Below are 23,793 nucleotides of genomic sequence, written 5' to 3'. Positions count from 1 at the left end.
AATCCTGAGATACCATATTACACATGTCAGAATCGCTAAAACAAAAAACACCAATGATAACCTATGCTGGAGAGGATGTGGGGTAAGGAGAACACTCATCCATTGTTGGTGGGAATGCAAACTTGTGCAACCACTTTGAAAATCAGTATGGTGGTTTTTCAGGAAACTGGGAGTCAACCTACCTCAGGACCCAGCAATTCCACTCTTGTGAATATACCCAAGAGATGCCCAATCCTACTACCAAAACATTTGTTCAAAGATGTTCATAACAGCACTATTTGTAATAGCCAGAACCTGGAAACAACCTAGGTGTCCCTCAATAGAAGAATGGATAAAGAAGGTGTGGCACATATACATTTTAGAGTTCTATTCGGCGGTAAAAAAAAAAAAAAGACATCTTGAATTTTGCATGCAAATGGATGGAAATAGAAAACACAATCCTGAGTGAGGTAATCCAGACCCAAAAAGATGAATATGGTATGTACTCACTCATAAGTGTATTCTAGCCATAAATAAAGGACATTGAGCCTATAATTCAGGATCCTACAGAAGCCAAATAAGAAGGTGAACCCAAAGAATAACATATAGTTATCCTCCTGGATATTGGAAGTGTATGGTGCCTTTGTTAAAGAATGGAGGGTGGATTTGATCAAAACACATTATATGAATGTAATTAATTCTTAAAAAAATAAAAACAGCAATTAAAAGCATTTGCTGTAGTGTCACATAGAGCCACAAAGAGGGGACTCTACTGATTCCTTTCTATCTGAGGGCCCAGTCATGTCTATAACACATATGGCTGACTTAAAAAATCAAATATCAGCTTCTTCCTGAATTTCTGATCATAGCTGAAGTCATTAAATCTTAACGGGTCTGTATCTCAATGTTTAATCCTTGCTTTGTTTTGAACCCTCTTGAGATCTTTAAGTAGCAGTATGTTAAGAAATTGTCTTCCTTTAGACTACTATGCATGACTCTAAAAGAACATCATTAAAATCAACATGTAATCCAATTTAAGACATATTACTTATCACACATAGGTCACTATATGGGTGATATTCTTAATATATAAGGACTCTTGTTTGTTTCTCATAATTTATTTCATCTTTACTGCTTCCTAAAGACCAAGCTCTTAATTGTCATGCTAGCCCAGCATACACACAAACAAATGAATATAAAACACAGATTATTTCTTTCTTGGCTTGCTGTGACCACATATTCATGCAAGTGCAATTAATCGCGGATATATGTCAGAAAGTAGATTTTAATAAAGTCATATTAAAAATGTCTTTTAAGAAATGATTGCACTTTCTTATAGACCAGGCAGTTATGGAAAGAAGAAGTGACTTTGTGGTTTAGGAGTGCTACTAGCAAAATAATCAAGATCAATGCCACTTGGCTTTCATTTATTTTTCAGAGAATAGACTGTTTTGTCCTCACATTGATTTTTGTTGACACTTGAAATGTTTCCATTTTGTGATGTGTGTTGTTTATTTATACCCAGGCACTGCTAGACATACCAGCCTTCAAGGGAAGGAGAAAGAGAGCCTGGTCATGCTGTCATTCAGCTCTACCACTGTCATGCTTATTTACATAGAACATGTCCCTAGGGACCACCAGCTTTAGGAAAAGAAAGTTATAGAAAAGACTCTTTAAGGCTTTTCTTTAACTATATAGACATATTTCACTCTAGAGAGTGGAAGCAGAGATTTTAGGAAAGCTTTATCTTTTAGAATTGGGCTGTTAAGGAAAAATGTGTGGAGAGGTGGGATGAGTGAGATGACTCTTCCTGGAAAGTTCTTGGAATGGGATTATGAAGACAGGAGTTCAGATTCCCAGTATTCACAAACTGCCCATGCCACACAACTGTCACCCACATTCAGATGGCCTAGATCAGTCTTATGCAGGATCCCTAGCTCTCAGTCTGGATTCAGGGAGCTCCCATTAGTTCAGGTCAACTGTTTCTGTAGATTTCCCTGTCATTGTCTTTACCCCTTTGCTCATATTATCATTTCTACCTCTCTTCGACTGGAAATGGGATCCGAATTTATCCTTAGTGCATGAAGTGGCTTTTTGGAGCTCATTCCCTTACTCAACTTAGGTCCAGAGAAAGAGCCTTGGTCCTGCCTCAGTGTGATGTGACAGACTTTGACTCCCCATTGGAGGCCTCATCCTCTCTGAGGAGTGAATGGGGGGTTGGGCTGGGGAGAAGGTAGCAGGAAGGGAGTAGGAATTGGGATTAGTGTGCAAAATAAAAGGCTGTTTTTAAAAAATATAAATGATGTAATAATCCATAAAATCATTACTGTTAAGGTTAGATACATGAGCATAATAAAATATAGATGTATACTTGAAAAAAATACTTCCCAGGACCTGATTAAGCTATGGACATTGTGGGAGCCCACATTTATTCTCATCTCACAGGAGGCAGGGAAATTTCCTCAGCTAGCTGGTTAGCAAGTCTAGACCAAGTGGTAAGAATCAGATTCAGCAAGATATCCTCCCTCAATATATGGAGTAGAGAGTTACCAATGAAGTCATACAATGTCTTTTACATATTGGCTCACACATGCAAATGTATACAGGTCTATACTCTTACACATATGGGAGCATACATGCAGTAGAGAAAAATAAACACAGGTTTGAGTGTCCTATTTTCTAGAAAAAATCTAAATGAACAGTTATTATAAGCAATAACACCTTTTGTTTGTTAGGTGTGTGTATCACTATTAAGGGATAAGAAATGAATAGGTAGAGAATTACCTAACACCTTATTTGATCTCTGCAGATAACTCTGGATAGCACGTCAAACCTAGTCCTACTTTATGGAATGTTGCTTGCTTTTTGTTTCTTTTCCAATGCTAATAGTTAAGCTTATTGCATATTATCAGTATCAAATGGGCTCTGTGCAATTGCACACTGATTAGCATTTTTTCTGCTGAATTGTCCTTGATACAGTTTGTTTGGAAGCAATGAGGTTGTGTGCACAACTTCAGTCCCAGGTCTTAGGACACTTAGGACACAATCTGCTTTAGCCAGATTGAGCTTTGCTCAGATAAGAATCCAGATTTTTTTCTTTCCATTTCTCCTCAACTAAACGACAGGAATTTCCATTTGCCTTTATGTGACTAGAATTTGCCTCAGAGTGCTTCATGAAGGAGACAGTACATACTTTTCAAGGTTGTTTGTTTCTTAATATTAAGGATTTGATGTTTCAATGTATTTATTTTATGTGTGTGAGTATTTTGCCTGTGGTTGTAGAGGGCATAAGATCCCTTGAAAGTAGAGTTATGGATGACTGTGTGACCTAGGTCAGTTGCAACCAGCACGTGTTCTTAACCTCTGAGTCATATAAAAGGTTTTAGTTCAATATGTTCTGCAACATTAATACCCTTGCTGGAGGACATAGTTCTTACACATTCAAATTTTGCAATGGAATAGAATAAATTCTAATTTCAAAAACTGGTCATTTCCTTCAACTTTGTATCAATCCGAGGTAAATCTTTTTAATGTATTGCAAATTCTGTAGGAGTCTCAGAATTCTCTTCTCTGATATAGTGACTCCACGAGAATCCTTTTTTCTCAGCTATGTTTCCATAGCTTCTTAATTTCATCACTCATAGCCATTTGTCACACTGTGTATGTTAAACGAAAATATAGGTGATAAATATTCCTACTGCCTCTGAGATACTAAGTGGAACAGATATGAGTTTTCAAAAGTCTCCTAATGTATCCAATCTCTAGAAATATAATTTCTCTTACTGGGGCTTTGATGGAAAAGTTCCCCAGGTCAATTGGCATGTCATTAACTTGACCCCTTCTCAGGTGTATGATGTCTGGTGAATTCGACTTTCATTTTTACACATGTTCACTCTCTCAGAAAAAAAAATGACCTTATATTCTAACAGATTTAGTAGACTTTGCAGGGGAAGCTTTACTCTCTCGGAGGAGCAGATGGTGGATAGGGTAGAAAAAACAAGCGTGGGAGGAGAGGACAGAGGGACAACAGGTATTGGTGTGTATAAATAAATAAATAAATAAATAAGAAAAAATTCAAAGTCATCAAAATCCATATTTATGTGTCCTGATTCATCCTCTTGTCAATTCTTGTTGCATCAGGAGGTTGGTAACCTAGTAGCAAATCTTTGTGTAGTTTTTGACTTTGTTGTTTGTTTTTTGATAGAGTGTCTTGTAACCTAGACTGACCTCCAGCTCACTATAGCTGTGATTGACCTTAACAGCAAAAACAAAACCAGTTACAAATAAGAAAACCAGCTGAACATTAGGGTTCACAGCCTCTTTATCTTGACAATGGATCCAATGTTACCAAGCACCTTCCACTACCACCACCATACTTATCTTGCCATGGTGGACTGCAACATCTCAAACTTTAAGCCATAATAAACCGTTTCTTCTTTAACTTGCTTCTTCTCAGAAAATTAATCATACAATGAGAAAAATAACTCAATTATCCATAATAATCACTCAGAGAAGCATGAGACTACATATAAAAATTGCAGCAGCATCTCACACACATATTTCAAATATATTGACACGTCAATTATTTTCTTCTTTTTTAATATTCATGTATTTATTCTCAGAACATATAAACTTATCTTCTCAGAGAATAGAAAACAGAAATTTCACTCAGTGACTTAATGATGGACCCAGTCAGCTCACCCAGTCCCCATATCTAAAAAAGATTCCAGGGTAGGGGGGGATGCCTAGAGTGCACAGCACCCTGTGGCACAGGGCTGTACACAGCTCTAAAGGCTCTCAACCCGTTGTCAGAGTGACAGAGAGTCTAAGGTCCACAATCCTCATGATGCCAGATCCCCTGGATCAGTTAGGGCAACAACGTACTGCAGTACAATCACACATGTGCTGAAGGAAGTCACCTCCAGGTGGCTATGTTTTTGTTCAGGCTGGGGGACAGTGCTAGGCAGTTAGTTTATCCTGTAACCAGGACAGCAACAAGGCTGCAAGGGGCAGAGCTGAGTGAAACCTGAAGTAATATGCTCCTCCATCTTCCTGTCCCTATGGAGCCCACCTCACAGGCTCCGGACCAGGGAATCTGATTGTCTCCTAAACCCCATATCCAAGAATGAGAGCCTGGAAAGAGGGATGTGAGGGTTAAAAGGACAGGCACACGCTTTGGAGCATGTTTATCAATCCAATCAAGTGTTGTGTCAAGCTAAGATTGTCTCTTCCCTGTGCTTCTTGGTGAGGATGGTGCCTGGCTTGTGCTGGGCATCGGGATGGTTTGCTAGCTCTGGAGGGCAGGACAACACCGGGCTCTCTAGGATAGCTTGCTTCAGTTCATAGAACACAGCCTAGTCCTCTTTGGTGAGGAAGGTGATGGCTACACCACTCTTGCCTGCTCTTCCCGTGCAGCCAATTCGGTGAATGTAATCTTCAATATTGTTGGCCATATCATAGTTGACAACCATAGACACATCTTGAATATCAATACCATGACCAGACACATCTGTAGCCACCAAAATATCCTTGGCTCCAGCCTTGAGGTTGGACAATGCAAATTCTCACTGCTCATGGCCTTTTCCACCATGCATTGTACAGGTATTGTACCCCATCTTCTCAACAGATTTGGCCAACACGTCACAACCCTTTCTTCTGGTTGACAAAAATGATGACGGGTGGATCAAAACCGTGTTCCAAAATTGCCCGCAGCTTTTTCCTCTTTTCTGATTCTGACATGATGAAGACCTTTTGTTCCACTCCCTCATGGGGCTTGCCTGCGGAGCCAATGTACACCACAGCAGGTCTCCGAAGATAGCTCCTGGCTAGGCCTCCACCGCTGGTGGCATAGTAGCCGTGAACATGACTGTTTGGTCGTATTTATGTTTTCCTGACTCAAAGTTGGCCAACATCTTCTCTGGGTCCTCAGCCTCATCTGTGTCCGGTTTCTGTTTGCTGACAGGCATGTGTTCCAGGATCTTTTGCACATCTGGCTCAAAACCCATGTCAATCATCCTGTCTGCCTCATTCAGAACCACAAAGGTACAGCGGCTCAGCACCAGGTAGTGGTTCTCCAGCACATCAATGAAACGTTCTGGGGTGGCGATCACAATTTCACATCCCATGCATAGCCTGAAGCCTTGGTCTTCTCTGGAGATGTCACCAATGACAGCCACTGTGCGGATACCTAGTGGCTTTTCAAATTTGATAGTTTTTTCCTCAGTCTGCTGAGCCAACTCATGGGTAGGAGCCAGAATAATGGCATAAGGGCCCTGGTCTGACTCTTGGATCCTGTCAATCTTGGGAAGTGTGGTGGTGATCCAGACCAGTAATGGGATAAGGAAGGCTGCTGTCTTGCCACTTCAGGTCTCAGCTACACTAATGATGTCACGATTCTGTAGCCCAATAGGAATGGCCTGACACTGGATAGGTGTTGGCTACTTGTAGCCACACTTATCAATGACTTCCAAGATATGTGGGGGCAGAGACGAATCTTTCCAGGACCGGATGGGATTGGGGATCTTGCCACCTTTGGTGGTGATGCTATAGTCTTCACGGAGGATCCTCCAGTCCCTGTCTGTCATCTCATCTAACTTCTTCTGGGACCAGTAGTGATCATCCCAGCCTTGCTTGGCTTCCTTCTTACGAAGTTTACGGAGTCTTGCCTCCTCTTGCTCCTTTTCTTCCAGGATTCGCCTCTTTTTCATCAGGTCTCCTTAGAAACGTGACTGTTCTCGTTTTTTGCCGCTTTAGGTCAATGCCTGCAATGAAGCCTCGCCCCAACAACTGTACCTGGTGCCGTTCTTTGTACAGGGGATTGTAGTCAATGGAAGTGTCTTCAGATACATCCCACTCAAAGACAAACTTTCGGTCGTTGAGATGCCTTGTTCAGCGCCGTTTTTTGATGCCACCTGGATAATAGCGTGCAGCTCCTTGCTCTTATCCTTTTCTTCCTGGATCTTCTGGTGCCCTTCCTCATCCTCGTTCCCATTGGTCTCCTGCTCCATCCTCTCTCTCCGTTCCTGCCACTTCCACTCCTAAGGAATTTCTAGTGTCTTCCTGCCCAAATCCTGGAACTGTTTCCTTTTCTTCCTCTCTTCTTCCAACATCTTCTGGTGCTCTTCCACTTCCTGCTGCCGCCACTTCAGAGCTTCAGCTTCCCGCTCTGCTTTTGAGAGGAATTTGGGCTTAGCTTCAGCTTCTTCCTCAGCCTTTTTCTTGGCCAGAAGTTCCTCCAGGGACAGTGGCTGAATCTTAGGCCTCCTGTAGCCTTGTTCATCCTCATCACCCTTCTTAGAGTCTCTGTCTTTCCGAGATTTGAAATATTTTTTTCGACCAGGAGACAAGCTGGATCTTTTGCTGTCCTTGTCCCTCCTGTGTCCATCCTTGTCTCTGTCCCGCTCCTTCTTAATCCGATCCCATTCTTTATCTCGCTCTCATTCTTTGTGCCGTCATTCTCTCTGTAGACTTGGAGTGGGACCGAGAGCGAGAACGGCTACCTCATTGCCGCCTATCCGTGACTGATGCTGCTTTCTATCTTTAGTTGGGGAGGACTTCCGGTACCGGTCTCTATCTAGCTCTCTATCAGAAGTCTGTGGTCTCTTCCTCTCCTCCTCTCATCCTCGGGTGATGCGTCTCCATCCTTTTTGTCAGCCAGTTCTCCTGACATCACCCCACGCCTCAACCGCCTAACGCGGCCTCAACGTCACCAAGCAGTCCAATTATTTTCTTCTTAAATGATTGCTACAAAAAGCCATAGTCTCCACTCATACACTGATTTTACTAGTTGAAGGTACAGTCTACCCTTCAAATCAGCTATGTAATTATCAGAAAGACTAGATTTCCCTTGAGAATGGAGCGTGACTCAACATTGCTTTGAATATAAAGGAATTGACTAGGCAGCCCCCTTTACAACAGAGATAAAAAGTTGCTCTCATAACCTTCTCTGTGTTCATACAGCAGCAAGGGAAAACTTGTCTAGATGCATTTTGCCTGCCAGACTTCCAACTTAGCAAGGAATTACATTTTCAGAAAAATATAAGTGAAGGTCATTCTGTCCCATGGAGTTTATGATATCACCAAACAGAGCCCTTTAAAATTGGAAGAAAATAACTCTAAAGTTGATATTCCCTCCAAGTATACTGAGAAGTTGTTTGAAAAGTTCTTAATGAGATGGAACAGTGTAAGAAGAAGCAACCATGTTGGGTGAATTTGGACTGATGTATTTTATTTTTAATTATTAATTGAATTGATCTTCTGGTTTTTCTACAGTCTACTATTACGTCCTCCATAATCAAAGGGATTTATCATGAAGAAGAAATATTTGTCAGGGCAGTTTTTCTGTCTTTGCAGACCATAAGAATTCTTACAAGGATTTCATCAGGGCAAGTGAGAATTAAAAAGGAATAAAAGAAACTTGGAAAAGCAGATTTCAGAATACTGATTAATACAGAAGGCAGAAAAGCAGAAGCCTCCAGTTAGGTGCTACATCTGTCCAAAACGGAAATATGCCCAGCAAGTCTCCACAAAGTTACTCTAGGGTATAAAAGTGCCCAGTAGAGTAGAGAGTTAATGCTTTCATGCATTTGCAACTAAAATTTCTTGGTACATAAGGTGCATCTGTTAGGACAGATTGTCAGAATTTCTTTTAAGAGAATCAGTGGGATTATTAGAGGTCAATTTCAGAAAACTGATTTTTGACTCATAGAGAAACAAGATATAAAAATAGTAAAAGCCAATTAAAATTTATATTATTTTACCAACTATATATAAGCTGTTATCATTAGACATGTAAACATAAATTTACTTTATGCTACATTTTTTTCTAACTGTCTGAAGATCTATATTTATTTCTATGATTCTTATAACTGTGTCTTAGTTACTTTTCTTCTGGTATATTGGAATACCATAACAAAAAGAATTTTGGTGGGGAAAGGTTTGTTTTAGGTTAGAATTGTTAAGGTATAGTCTGTAAAGACAGATATGGAGGTCATGTCTGTAAGAACAAGCATCGCCCTTGTGGATCACCTTTTATCTCACAAAGGTGTGGAGACAGAAAACAAAGAGGGACAATACTCAAAGCTTGCCCATATTTACATACATGCTTCAGAAAGGCTCCAACTCCTAAATTTTTCACAGCCTTCTTAAACACCTCCCACATCCAATGAACAAGGGCTAAACGTGAGCCAGTTTGGATCTTTTGAATTTCCATTATTCGGTAACACACAAAATATTGCATTCCACTCAGGCACTTTCATACATAATGTGCTTCTCACTTATGGATCATCCTGTGTCTTCTCCCCTAGCAGTATCTTATGTTCTATAACCCTTCTCTGCTTTAAAACCACTTTTCCCTCTTGTGGTCTTCTCTCTATAGCCACATTTCACACACACACACACACACACACACACACACACACACACACACACACACAAAGCCAATCTGCACGTATGAGAAAAAAATACATGGTGTTTATTGTTTTTCTGAGTTTGTCACCTCACTTATATAATAATTTCAGTAGCCTCTTTTTTCCCCTCCTTATTTCATTCTTTTAGTTTTCTGTACAACTGAATAAAATTGTGGGCCATACCTTAATCCCAACATTCAGGAACTAGATCTAACCACAGTTGGATCTCTGTGAGTTTGAGACCAGCCTGATCTACAGAGTGAATACCAGGACAGGCTCCAAAGTTACAGAAAACCTCTGTCTCAAAAATACAAAAACAAAAACAGAAGATTGCATTAAGACCTATGCTGATTCTGTTTCTTCTTTCTGAATACAGCAGAATAAACATGGTTATATTAGTATATAGAACCCATACTATATATTTCCAATAGTTATATAGCTGGGAAATATTGTATATCAATATCTAGTTGTTTTTTTTGCTCTTGTTGTTGTGTTTTTAGGGATAGGGGAAATTCCCATGCTGATTTCCATAGAGCTATAACCATTTATAAATGCCCTACAGGTTTCCTTCCCCCTGAGACTTAGCTTTCAGCATGTGTTGCTAATGGCAGGTAGCAGAACCAGTAGGAGGCAGGGCCAGACAGAAGACATTTAGGGTGCTATAGGTGTGCCCTAGATGGTGGTGGAATTGTCCCTTCTTGTCTTTTTAATTCCTGGGTACCATGAAATGAGCAGTTTTGTTTGGACATACATTTCCTATGTGTTACATTGCCATGAACCTCTGTAGGCAGAGAACTGCTTATTCGTTTTCTGGCCAACTACACTAGAAACAATCACACAGAAACTATATTAATTGCAATATCGTTTGGCCAATAACTTAAATGTATTGCTAGCTAGCTCTTACATCTTGAATTAATCCATTTCTATTATTTTGTATTTTACCATGAGACTCGTTGTTTACAGGTAAGATTCTGGAAGCATCTGTCTCCTTCAGCGCATCTGAAGATATGGCATCTCCTTTACTCAGTCTTCTTACACCCAGCATTCAGTTTAGTTTTCCCACCTAGCTCTATTCTTCCCTGGCACAGGCCAAAGCAGCTTCTTACTAACCAATGATAATAAAACATATTCACAACATACAGAGTGGAATCCTGTATCAAACCTCCAAACAATGGGGCCAACTAACTGTGCACTCAATCCTTTGTAGTACAGCCAAAATAAATTTGTTGTCTTTTTAAATAGACCCACTTAGGTATATATCTATAGGGAGTAAGAACAACTGACTCATACATCCTTAAATGTGGGCTAGACTTATTTCAGTTTACTAGTTGCATGTGTTTATGGAATTGTACAATAAAATTAGAAATATCCCTGATGGGATATGAAATTCCTTCTCTAAGGTGATGTTCACTTATAGTAATTATTTGACCAGTGATCCATCAGCTGGACACTAAGAAAGACAGCTGAAATACACTGTTCAGTTTCATGACAGGAGGATAGCATGATGCCTTTTTCCTCCTTCCTCGCTCTTTAACCATAAACAGAGTAAAGCAAAATAAAACAACAAAGGAAAAGGTTCCAAAAATACAAAATGTTAAGACAAAGACATCAAAGAGTTCAATTTGTGTTTGCTAGCTATTTGCCTTGAGCACAGAACTATGGAGAAATCGAAGCCCATAACCTTGAAGAGCATATTATGAAACAAGAGGACATGGATCTACTCTGAAAACTAACTAATATTAATTAATGTGAGTGAGTATCCAACAGTTCTCTGGAGAGAAAGTGCTGTAGAGTTTGCAGGAGAAATCAGCATTAGCATTCAGAGGTGCCTTCTTGATTAGAGAAATGGGTCTGAGCTGAACCTCTGAGGATGGGCAGTGCTTGTTCATGTTGTAGATAGAAATTAAAAAGTGACACTAGAGGATATTCAATGATTTTTTTTAATTGTCAAAAATATTTTTGGTAAGGAAATTACTGCAACTCATTTTATTTATTACAAGAACAACTTCTCCATTTGGATCATAAGAACTCAACAGACTTGATTCAACCACAGAGATGACAAATGTCCTTTGACTCTTGTACTTTGTTTGAAGTGTCTCTTCCTAACCTGTCGTTGCCTGAGGCTTACCTAGAAGCTCGGTGCAGGGGGTACAGTAATAATTGAAATTAGATTCCTATATCAAACAGCTGTGCTGAATGTTTCTTGGCAAAGGAGTGGAGTTCAATTTGAGAGTAGAAGCCAAAAGAACAGACTGCAACTTAAATGAGAAGGATGATACCACGTGGTTCAAGTTAGGCTGTTTACAGTCAAGATTTCAAATCTCTAGGAAAAATTACAAATTCTAAGCAGTATAAGATCAAGTGCTTTCTGGCATTTTATTTGGCAATCTGATTCTATCATGATCAGGAATAAAAACTGCTCTGAGTGGGAAGACATTAACACATAGGAAGCAAGGATGCTTCTCCTTCTGAAGTTTTAAAGTATACAAGGAATGAAGAATGAGTGTGAGATAAGAGGACTGGGAAACTACCAGATAGTGACTCCTAGATATGACGGGAAAAGCACCCAAGAAATATCAAAAACACGGTTGCCTGAATGAGACTGTCATAATGACCACACCTGTTGACATGACAACATTAACAGGGGAACACTACAAGAGGTCCTAATTTTAGATGAATAGCTACAGTTGTTCAATGGCTGACAAGAGAGAGAAAGAGAGTCAGTTTCCTCCAGGGACAAACTCTCATATAGGTTGCCTAATTCAAATTGGTCAGTCTTTAACACAAGCAATAATAAATATATCAAACAAACAAAAAAATATATATATTTATATATATATATATCTAGTAGTGTGTGTGTGTGTGTGTGTGTGTGTGTGTGTGTGAGAGAGAGAGAGAGAGAGAGAGAGAGAGAGAGAGAGAGAGAGAGAGAGGAATGTAGGGAGGAGGGAGACAGGAAAAAGAGAAAGGAGAATAATAAAAAGAAGTCATGAATTTTGGAGGGAATGCAGGATGCCAGAGTTCAGCTCTAGATGAGGGAAAGGTCTGAAGTGGGCAGATGCAAGAGCTACAGAGAAGTCAGATACAGAACACTTGTTAGTTTTGTTTTACTGGAGATGGACAGAGAGGAAGCATACACTGCTGTGACTTGACCTAGGCTTTAATAATTAATTACAAAATCCTTTCATGGAACATACTTTCTAAAGTCTTCCACGATCACATAAGCATATCAAAATAAAAGAAGCAAAATGAGTAAATATTAAATTTCATAAGAAATAAAATCTAATGATAAACTGAATTTCTTTAATTCAGTATCTTTTTCCTTAAAATTGGTGTCAGAAAGCCTTGCAGTTGCAGAGAACTATATAAGATGTCTCTAACTTTGACAGTTAACAGATCAGAAGTCATTTCCTACTACTTCTTACAGCAAGTTCCTCCTATATTATTCTATTAATCTACTAGAATGAATAGCTAATCTTTCTTCAGAAACCTAATTCCTCAATCCCCTGTTTAAATTATTTCTTTTATATCTGATATAGAACCATCATCCTTTCTCTTGACCTCTGAAATACCATGTTCTTCTCTTTATTCTTTCTATAATCATAGAAGTCCTTATCTGACATGTCTGCTCAGGAAGCTAGGCAGTTCACTGAGCCAAAAAAGTTTATCTTTGTGTCTCTGTTTCAATATTGTCTCTATTTTAGTGACTAGCCTAATTGTCATCATATAACCTACATCTTGTAACTGATGAAAGCAATGGAGTGACCCACAGCCAAGAACTGGGTTGAGCTCTTGGAGTTCAGTTGATGAGAGGGAGGAGGGATGTTGTGAAGAAAAGAGGTATCTCAAGAACATGATAGGGAAAACCATAGAACAGCTGATCAGAGCTAGTAGGAGCTCAAGGACAATGTACTTACAGATGGGGGTACCTGAATAGGACCGAACTAGACCCTTTAAATGTGAATGAGAGTTATGTGGCTTGATCTCTTGGGGGGGTCCTGGCAGTGGGACCAGGACCTATCCTGGGTACATGAACTAGCTTTTTGGAGTTCCTTTCCTACCTTGGGATATCTTGCTCAACTTTGATGTGGGGGGAGAGTCTTGGCCCTGCTTCAAGTTGGTATGCCAGATGTTGTTGACTCCCCAAGGAAGGTCTTACACCCTCTGAGGAGTAGATGGGGGATGGGAAGGGGGTAATGGGGGCAGGAGAAATGGAGAGAGGGGGAACTGGAATTGGTATGTAAAATGAAATATAATTTTTAATAAAAAAGGAAAAATATGTTCTCTATGCTTATTATAATCCTACAAAGAGTAAAATAGAATCAAGATTTCTGAAACTACTTATTTTGCCTTCATGAGAGGACTAAGGCTTATCATTAAATTTATAATTAGATCTTATTCTTGTCTATGCTAGTTCTGTGTTTCTGAGGCAGAGCATGATACCTAATGACTCAGTTATAGTTTGTCAGCTTCTAAAATTTCCGTAAGTTTTTATTCTTTGGTGATTTTCTTCTAGATACTGTGTCTCATGCTTACTAATACCAATTTAAGCAATAACATTTATAAAAGACTCAATTTCTTGCATAGCTAATTCTCACTATGTTTTATTCTTATTAACATTAGTTTTTGTAAAAATTGCTATATTGTCCTAATTCTAGCTTTCAGTGAGGGGACCGTAAATGTGAGAAGTTCAAACATTAAGAATATCAAAGACATAGGCAATAGTTGTGCCACTAATTCCACCAAGGGCAATGAAGGGTTGCTCAAGTCATCCAACCACTGAAACTTTGTCAAACAGCATTTTCAAGATGCTTGGAATAGCCAGCAAGGCATTGGAGGAATTGGCGGTAGGGGTTAAATGTATATACTTTTATGTTAGTTTTCAATTACAGTAACAGAATATTTGAGATGTTCAACTATTAAAGGGGGAAAGTTTGCTGTAGTTCACAGTTTTATGGTTTCATCCCAAGACGTAATGGAATCACCATTTTGGTCTCTTTTGAAGTGCACTTCTTTGATAAAATTTTGAAGAGGAACAATGACTCTCATCTCAAGGTAGGCAAACAAATTCTGAATAGGAGACAGGTGTTCCACAATCCCATGCTAGGGCACACTACCAATGCTTTAGAGAATTTCCACTGGGCTCCATGTTTTAAAGTTTTTGTCAACCTACAATAGCATTTACTGGTTTTGGACGCTGCTTGTTCATTTTCTAGCTACACAGACTCCCAAAAATAATCACACAGAAAATAAATACTTTAAATCACGTTTGGACAATCACTTAAGCATCTTACTAGCTAGTTTTGTTTAAACAGAAAAAGTGAAATGGTGTAGGAGGTCCTTCTGCCGATGTGTTACTTTCATTGGTTAATAAATGAACTGCTTTGGGCCTATAGCAGAGCTGTAGGGAAACAGAGCTATGTAGGGAAAACTAAATGGAATACTGGAGAAAGAAGGGCAGAGTCAGAGAAGCCATGGATCCTTTGCCTGAGATGGACACTGGTTAGAATCTTGCCAGTAAACCACAGCCATGTGGAGATAAACAGATTGATGGAGATGGGTTAAGTTAAGATGTAAGAGTTAGCCATAAGAAGTTAGAGCTAATGGGCCAAGGCAGTGATTTAATTAATATAATTTCTGTGGAGTTATTTTGGTTTGGACAAACAAGTGGCCCACTGCTACGTATTGGCACCAGCATGGTGCACTAAAGACCTAGAGGACTTGAAAAAGAATTCTAGACAAAAAAAAATTATAGAGTTTAACACAGCTTCTAGCTGTTTGCTGGTGGAGTGCCACAACTCCTTTAAGAGAGATTTTCTTGGCTCAGCCACAGCAAGAAAAAAGCATCAGGTTTGAAATACCTGCTTTATGGGCCTCTGCCAGCATGACCTCTGACTTTATCAGACAGGATGTCCAGTTACAGTGCATTTGAGGTGGGGTTTGTGAGCAGACTGGGGCAGCTTGCTTAATGGCAATGTGGACCAGCTTTGTGTCTGGCACTGGGGCAGTGTGTGTGGCTCAGAGGCACAAGTGACTCTACCATGCTGACTGTATGGAGCTTGCAGGCAGTACCATATGTATCATAGTAATTGCACAGCTTAAGTTTTAGACTGTGTTAGCAACAAGTAAGAATTGCCATAAATACCATACTAATGATGCCACTTTAGGTTTTAAGAGATGATAAGCATTTTAAAAAGGCCTCGTGGACAGTAAAGAATTACAGATATTCAATAAAGGCAAATCCAGATGAGTCATAGTGTTGGATAAATGAACATAGGCTTAAAAGAGAGAAGAAGAAAGAGTATAGAAAGTCTTAAAATAAAGTTAATGCTTTTAAAAAAGTAAAGTCTTTAAAGAGACAGAATACAGACAGCCATAGATTAAAACAAGTAAAGAAAAAAAAGCCACAGAAAAATGGAAACTCACAGAAAGCCTGGATTATGTATATTATTGTGTTATCTTTGAATTTTTTGACTGTGAATGAGCTAATTACAGAGAGAAATTTCATTGCTTGGGCTGCTAAGTTAAACCAACAAAAAGGTATCTTGATTTCAAAATTTGAGTCTAAGGATATGTTGCTTTAGAAGAGATTCTTCTTTTGTTTTCACAGAAGATGAGAAGCTGCAGATTGCTTCTATTCCAATATAGTTTGATAGAACATGCCCACCTGAAAGGTTGTCTTGAACACCCACAAAATGTTACTTTGCTTAGCTGCTGACTGTGATAAACCTAGAACACAGGATACACCATGAAAAACCTGGTTAACAGCAGTCACCAACAGCAGCAAGTAGTATGGACAGAACTACATCCATATTCCCAAATATTGTTTATAGTTGTTTGTTTACATTTAAAGGGGAATATGATACAGATATGAATAATTTGCATTGGTATGGATCTTGGTTTATTGATATAAATTTAAGGTCAATTTTGTTATATGTATATGCATTTCTGATGTGATTAAGGTATTGTGTGTGTGTAGCTCATTTAAAAATGTAATGTATAATTAAGAAATATAGTTTAATAGATAATCATTTATAATAGTCAAGTTTGTAGTCATGTTATCTAGCTTTTCTAGATGTATAGAGATATATTTCAGTTAGATAGGTATTCTTCAAATCTTTCAGAGACCTTTAGAATATGGCATTTAAAATATTTTAAGAACTTAGGACTTATGAAAATGAGATACATCTGCTCCTGGCAGCAACAAATTACTTCAACAGGAAGATGGGCATTGAAGAGGCTCCTTATGGAGATGGTTACAATTTGGGCAAGAAACTGGTCTTGCCTGGACTTTTGCATGAACTGGACATGCAGGACCCACAGAGAAATGACTGCTGAACTTACCTAATGGTGACGTGTTCCTTCCTTGTTTCTTTTCTCATGAAAGAGTTTGTGAGGAATTTTGCAGGATACAGAAGAAAGTGACTGACAAACTGCCAATATAAGTGGAACTGCCATTAAAATTTTCTGCTTCGTGGAAAAGTTTGCAAGATACTATGGGCCTGTAGGCTGAAGATGGATGCCCCAATGGTACAGAAGAACTTTGGGTGACTGTCCAGGTAGCAAGATGTCTCTGTCAATTCTAAAGCTTTGAAAGCTGCTTACAAAGTACTTCCTGTTTACTTAGGTAATATTATATCCTTCTGGAGTCTTTGATGGAATTGAGGAATTTATGATTATAGTTATAGTTTTCCTTAGTTATGATAAGAAATAAAGTAGATATAAATATTATAACTGAAATTCTTGCTTGATAACTGTTTTATATGTAATTTTTCTATGTTAAAGTTAAAACCTTCCTTTTTATTTAAACAGAAAAGGGGTGGTGATGTGGGAGTCCCCTTTATGTACTGTGATTAGCATTAATGAAACTGTCTTGGCCTGTTGATAGGGCAGAACTTAGGTAGGCAGAGAAGACAGAACTGAATGCTGGGAGAAAGGACAGAGTCAGAGAAGCCATAGATCCTCTGCCTGAGATGGATACTGGTTAGAATCTTGCTAGTAAGCCACAGCCACATGGCGATACACAGATTAATGGAGATGGGTTAAATTAAGATGTAAGAGTTAGCCAATAAAAAGTAAGAGCTAATGGGTCAAGCAGTGATTTAATTAATACAATTTCTGTGTAGTTATTTTGGTTCTGCAAGACTGGGACTAACAAGTGGCCCACTTTGGTTGACTCATTTCTATTATTTTAGATTTAACTATAAGCTTCGTGGCCTACTGTCAAGGTTTTATCTGGCAGCTCACTTCTTTTCCCTCTGGTAGCTCCTTGGCATTTCTCTGACTCTTCCAACACTCTCTCTCTATATCTCTTCCAACCTGGCTATATCCTGTTGAGCCATTGGCCGAAAACAGCTCTTTATTAACCAATGACAATAAAACATATTCACAGCATATATCACTTCCCCTTTTATGTCTAAATAAAAAGAAAGGTTTTAACTTTAACATAGAAAAATTACATATAACAAAACAAGTATCAAGTAAGAATTATAGTTATAATAATTATATCTACTTTATCTTTTATTATAACTAAGGAAAACTATAACTATAGCTATCTATTCTTCAGTTCCATCAAAGATTCCAGAAGGATATACTATTACCTAAGTAAACAGGAAGTGCATTGTTAGCAACTTTCAAAGCTTTAGAATTGACAGAGATATCTCATTGCCAGAGATGTCACCAAAGTTCATCTGTAACATTGCAGGCACCCATCTTCAGCCTACTGGCCCATAGTATCTGGAACACATTCCCATGGAGCAGGAAATTTCCACCTATATTGGCAGTTTTTTAGCCACTTTCTTCTCTATTCTGCACAATGTCTGGCAGACTCTTTCATGCAGCAGGAACCCTGAAGGACCATCTCCCCTTTAGACAAGTTCAGCTGTCATTTTTCTGTGAGTCTTGTATGCCCAGTTCATATAGCATAACATCAGTCTATTTGGGTAAAAGAAGTTTCTTGCCAAAATCGCTAATAAATTCCATAAGGAGCCTCTTAGATGCCCATCAATCTCTTGAAGTTGATTGGTGCTGCAGGGAGCAGATGTGTCTCATGTTATGAAAAGTCCTAAGTTCTTAAAACATTTTAAATGCCATATTCTAAAAATCTCTGAAAGATTTGAAGATTATTTAACTGAACTATATCTCTATATATCTAGAAAACCTAACATGACTAGAAGTTTGACTACTATAAATGATTATCTATTAACCTATATTTCTTAATTATACATTACATTTTTAAATGAGCTGTGCAAACAATACCTTAATCAAGAATATATAATAAAATTGATATTAAAATTGTAGCAACAAACCAAGATCCATACCAATGCAAATTATTGAGCTCTATCATATTCCCCTTTAAATTTAAACAAACATTTATAAACAATATTTGGGGATTTGGGTGTAATTTTCTTTAAACAGCTTCCTGATTTTTGTTGTGTGAAGTAATTTTTGGGGGGCATTCATTGTGACCTTTTGGGGAGTGTCTTGTTCCATCAAACCACACTACCCTGAAACAAATCCATAGGTTCTCATCTTCTGTGGAAATAAAAGAACCTGTTTTCTAAAACAACAAATCCTTAGACTCAAATTCTGAAATCTATATACCTTTAAAATAATACATGTTGGTTTAACTCAGCAGCCCATATAATAAAATGCTTCTCTGTACTTAGCTTCTTCACAGTCAAAAAATTTAAAGAATATACAATAATATATGTAGTAATAAGGGTGGCGGGGCTGCATCCCCAGCACCCCGGCCACTTCACTAGCTTAAGCCCCGAAATAATTACACGGACACTGTATTCTTTTAAACACTGCTTGGCCTATTAACTCTAGCCCTTACAGGCTAATTCTCATATCCCGATCAACCCATCTCTAATAATCTGTGTAGCATCAGTCTTACCGGGAAAGATTCTAGCCTACATCCATCCTGGGTTGGAGCTTCATCATGTGCGTCTCAGAGAGCAGAGCTATTGGGTCTGCCCTGGAGAGGGGAGCATGGTGTCTCTGAGCTCACTTCCTCTTCCTCCCAGCATCCTGTTCTGTTTACTCCACCCACCTATGTTCTAACCTATCAGGACAAGCAGCTTCTTTATTTAATTAAGCAATGACCTTCCTCCATCAAATATATACTTAATTCAAACTCTCTTTGTATATTACATCTTTATGAGTCTTATTTTTCTTTATTCCTATTAATTTTTCTACAAGTTTAGTTTGTCTCTTTAAAGACTTTGTTTTATTTTTTTAAAAGTCCATTTATTTCTTTTTATAACTATCTATATTTTTTCTTCTCTCTCCCTAGCCTATGTACATTTATCCAACATTGTGACACATTTAGGTTTTTTTCAATTGAATCTGTCTATTGTGTAACTGTAATACTTTTCTAACAAGGACCACTTCTTAAAATGCTAAGCAGACATGACTAGGACTAAGGCTGCTTTGTTTTATGGCTCTGCCCAGTAGAACATGGTGGAGATGTGTTCACCATCTCTGCAAGCTGCCTACACTGCCCCAGTTGCAAGTATGCAGCGGGTCTAAGTTGTACCACTAAGCAGTTTGTTGCATGCTCCTCACAAACCCCATTTAAATGCTCCATAGCCAGACATCCTGAAAGAGTCAGAGTTCAAGCTGACAGCAGAGTCCAGAAAGGTGCCATTTCAAAACTGCACAGTTCTTTTAAAAGCAATCATGCCTCTGCATATTTCTAGCAAACAAGCCTACCCAAGAAAATGCTGCTACAAAAAGTCATGCTTAAATCTGTTCTTTTTTGTCTAGAATTCCTTTTTAAGATTTCTCAGATTTTATATGTATTTAGTCAGCCCCACGTTGGCATGCCAATCTGTAGTAGGAGGCCACTTGTTCTTTGCTGGCTGCCCAGTCTGTGATGATATAGTCACTCAGAACTATGTTATTTACTATACTGTCTGGCCAATAAATTAAGTGTATTGTTAGCTAGTTCTTACATCTAGAATTAACCCATTTCTGCTAATCTGTGTATCACCACATGGCTGTTGATTACTGGGTAAAGTTCCAGTGCGTCTGTCCCTGATGGGGGCTCCATGGAGTCTCCGTGACTCTGCCTACTCTCTCTATATATATCTCTTCTAGGTGGGCTATATTCTGTTAAGCATTCACAGAAAGCTGCTTCTTTATTAACCAATTGCAATAAAACATATTCACAACATACACCTCCAATAGACAAGACTCCATACACATAGATCATTATGGGGAAAATTAAACCATCCAATTACAGTGATTTCCTAATTAAATGTGCCAGTCTGAATAAATTACTCTGTTTATATATTGTATTTTGTAAAATGGAAAAAAACTATTAATTGTAGAAATATAATGACTCACCAGTAGTATGGGGTAAGAAGTAAGAAGTGAATTGAATGGCATTCTAAGGTAGTAAATCTATTGTATGTGAAAATTTCAAAGAGGATACATTGCTTTACATTTCTATAAAGATCTACAATCTACACAACAGAGAGTGAAGCATAACATATATTTTGGAAAATAGTTAATAATAATGGATATATATGTATACATTTTCATATATATATATATACATATATTCACTACCTTTAACAAAAGTCCCACTCCAATAACACCTGTATTCTAGAAAGGAAACTATACAGAATGAAGAAGCAGATGATGCTGGTGGTTTCTCTGGACTCTATAAACAGATTGTCTCTGGTACCAATTCATGGTTGATCTGTTCCAGGATCTCTACTTGCTGCCAAATCTGTTGATGCCTGATTCCCTTACATAAAATGATGTAGTATTTGCATTTAACCTATGCACACACCTCTGTATACTTTAAAATACTTTATGCTTATTTATAACACTAAATCCAGTGTATATTTTATTCATAGTTTTGGTGTATTCCTTAGGTCATGTCAGAAATAAATAATGCACATGTTCAGAACAGATAAAATTATTTTCCAAATATTTGTTGTGGTTGGATGGGATTATGGATACAAATGACAGACACATTGAAGGCTAGTTGTACCATCTGTTTAATGGTTCCATATATGTAAAATTGCACCAGATATAAAGTCTAGTAATTACATCAGAAATAGAAAGCGGAAAAATATGCAGTTCTATGCAGTTAGGGAGTACACATGAGACATAGCACTAGGCTTAAAGCAATGGACAACCCTTTGATTGTTTACTGCTAATGTTACTGTTGTGATTGTTAATTGACTCATCATAAACAGCCCTGTACATTGTAAAATAAATCTCCTGGCTTTTAAGAATGCTAAAATTGGTTCTTAACATGTAAGTGAGCTCCCTTTCTTCTTGTATAAAGCCCATAAAATTCTAATGAGACAATAAATCAAATTGCTTGTTATTAGGAAATATTGGAATTGCAGAGGTTTGTCACCCTTTAAGACTTCTTATTGAAGAAATGTGAAATGAAGACAATGAATTTAGTTGCTGATGAAGAGAGTCAGTCTCCACCCTATGAATACCAAAGGGACTGAGGCTATTGATACTTAAACACTGCTTCTCCCTATAAAGCGCAAGCAAGACAGAATCCCTATGGCTTATACTATGACACTTTAGTTCTATAAGCAAGTGGGCAACTCCAAATTAAGTGTGTTTAACATGGAAGATGCTTTCCTAAAATTTCAAGATAATTTTCCCCTAATTCTCAATTCCATATACAGAAATCTATAGTTTATGGTTTATAACAAAACCAGTGACATGACAAGTTGTATTTAAAACCTGGGCCCATAGATCTGGGGGTTTGAGCTCTATATTTCACATTGCCACATTTTGTGATGCCCTCTTTTATTCATATATATATATATATATATATATATATATATATATATATATATATATATTCCACTGATTATCCCTTATTATGTAGCAATGATTGATGGAGGTTTACCTTGATACCCTCATGTGGTACTTATCAAATTTTAATTGCCTTTAACAAATCCTACCTCTCCTTACAACCTTAGTTTTTTGCAATGGTTATTTAGACTATATCAATACCATGAAAAAAAAAACCCTGAAATTATAAACTTTTTGCTTTCAAGTTTCACTTTCATCTTTGAGAAAATAACAATGAAAAAGAAGTGCATTCAATGAACAAATTCAAATATTAGATTATTAATTATAATTCAAACATGCTTTTTACAAGTTTCTCCCATGTTTGTAAATTTTAATGGATATATTCTTTAGGTACAAAACACTTGCTTATACACACCTAATACTAGTTGAAGAGTCATAGTATAATTTGACTTTAACAAGATAGTCTAAACTATCAAAATCTTGAGAGCAGTAATGCAGGCTCTTATTAATGTGACTTTTGCTTAACTTGAAGTTAACAGTCTACAATATTTTGAAAGAAGGCATTATAAATATACTATCAGATCACTAATATTCATAAATTAAGTTGAACAAATATAGAAAATTGAAAGAAAAAATATTTCTCACAATATCCTTTACACCAAAAACTCTGTTTTCTTCAACCACTCCTGGAGATTACTCACAGAACCGAATATTGATTGGTACTGCAATTTAATTTGTTTTCTCATATGAAACACACACACACATACACACACACACACACATGCACACACACATTTGCTTCACTGCCCTGTTCTCTCTCTCTTTCCTTTAAAAGCATGATAAACTCTGTTCCCAGAGATTTGTTTTTTAAATAAGTAAACCAAACACTATTTATCTAGGTTGAGAGGGGAAGAGCAGGAGTTCAAAAGTCATCCTCATCTATATAACAATTTGCAGCCAGCCTGAACTACTCTAGGCTATCTCAGTGTTGAAAGAAGAAAGGAAAGGAAGAAAGAAAGTACAATTAAGGAATAACCTGGTATCTAAAAGGTTGTACATCTTCTCCATCTTTATCAGTCTTCAGTAATTATAATTTTACTATGAAAGATTTCAACATATGTCTTATATTTATTTCATACACAAAAGAAGATAAGTCTTGTCTCTTTTTAAATATTTCTTGTAATATTCCTCAGTAATTTGAGGCATTTTTTACCCTGACTATTCTCCTCTATAGACAGAGAACACTAACCTCCAGATGAATATTCTTCCTATTTACTTGAGTTTTGTTTAGTATGGCCATCAGATACTATTCCAAACACTGGCTTACATCTGCACTTGCTATGATCTTACATCACAAAGAAGTATTTTTCTATAAGATGACTTCTACAAAGAAAATACTAACTGTAACAGTACAAGATGATTGGATGTTTTATTCATCATCTTATCTAAAAATGACTTCTACTAATTTCTGGCATACAGTAGGGATGCAATAGGTAGCTGTATCATGAAAGAATGAGTGAATGGATAATTAAGAATATTTCTGGCAAATTTTGCTTGATAACACTAGAGTAAGTTGTGTTTTTTTTTATTGAAATTTCAAAGAGCA

The 23,793-nt window shown here is 37.7% G+C and overlaps 1 pseudogene; it reads right to left on the bottom strand.

The window, feature by feature from the left end:
- Window positions 1-5,189: 5,189 nt before the first annotated feature.
- Window positions 5,190-7,648, bottom strand: LOC101987723 (annotated as a pseudogene).
- Between the last annotated feature and the right edge of the window lie 16,145 nt (window positions 7,649-23,793).

Source organism: Microtus ochrogaster, assembly GCF_000317375.1.
Source record: "Microtus ochrogaster isolate Prairie Vole_2 chromosome 14 unlocalized genomic scaffold, MicOch1.0 chr14_random_3, whole genome shotgun sequence".
Classification (NCBI taxonomy): Eukaryota; Metazoa; Chordata; class Mammalia; order Rodentia; family Cricetidae; genus Microtus; species Microtus ochrogaster.
This window is presented reverse-complemented; position numbering and strand designations above follow the sequence as displayed.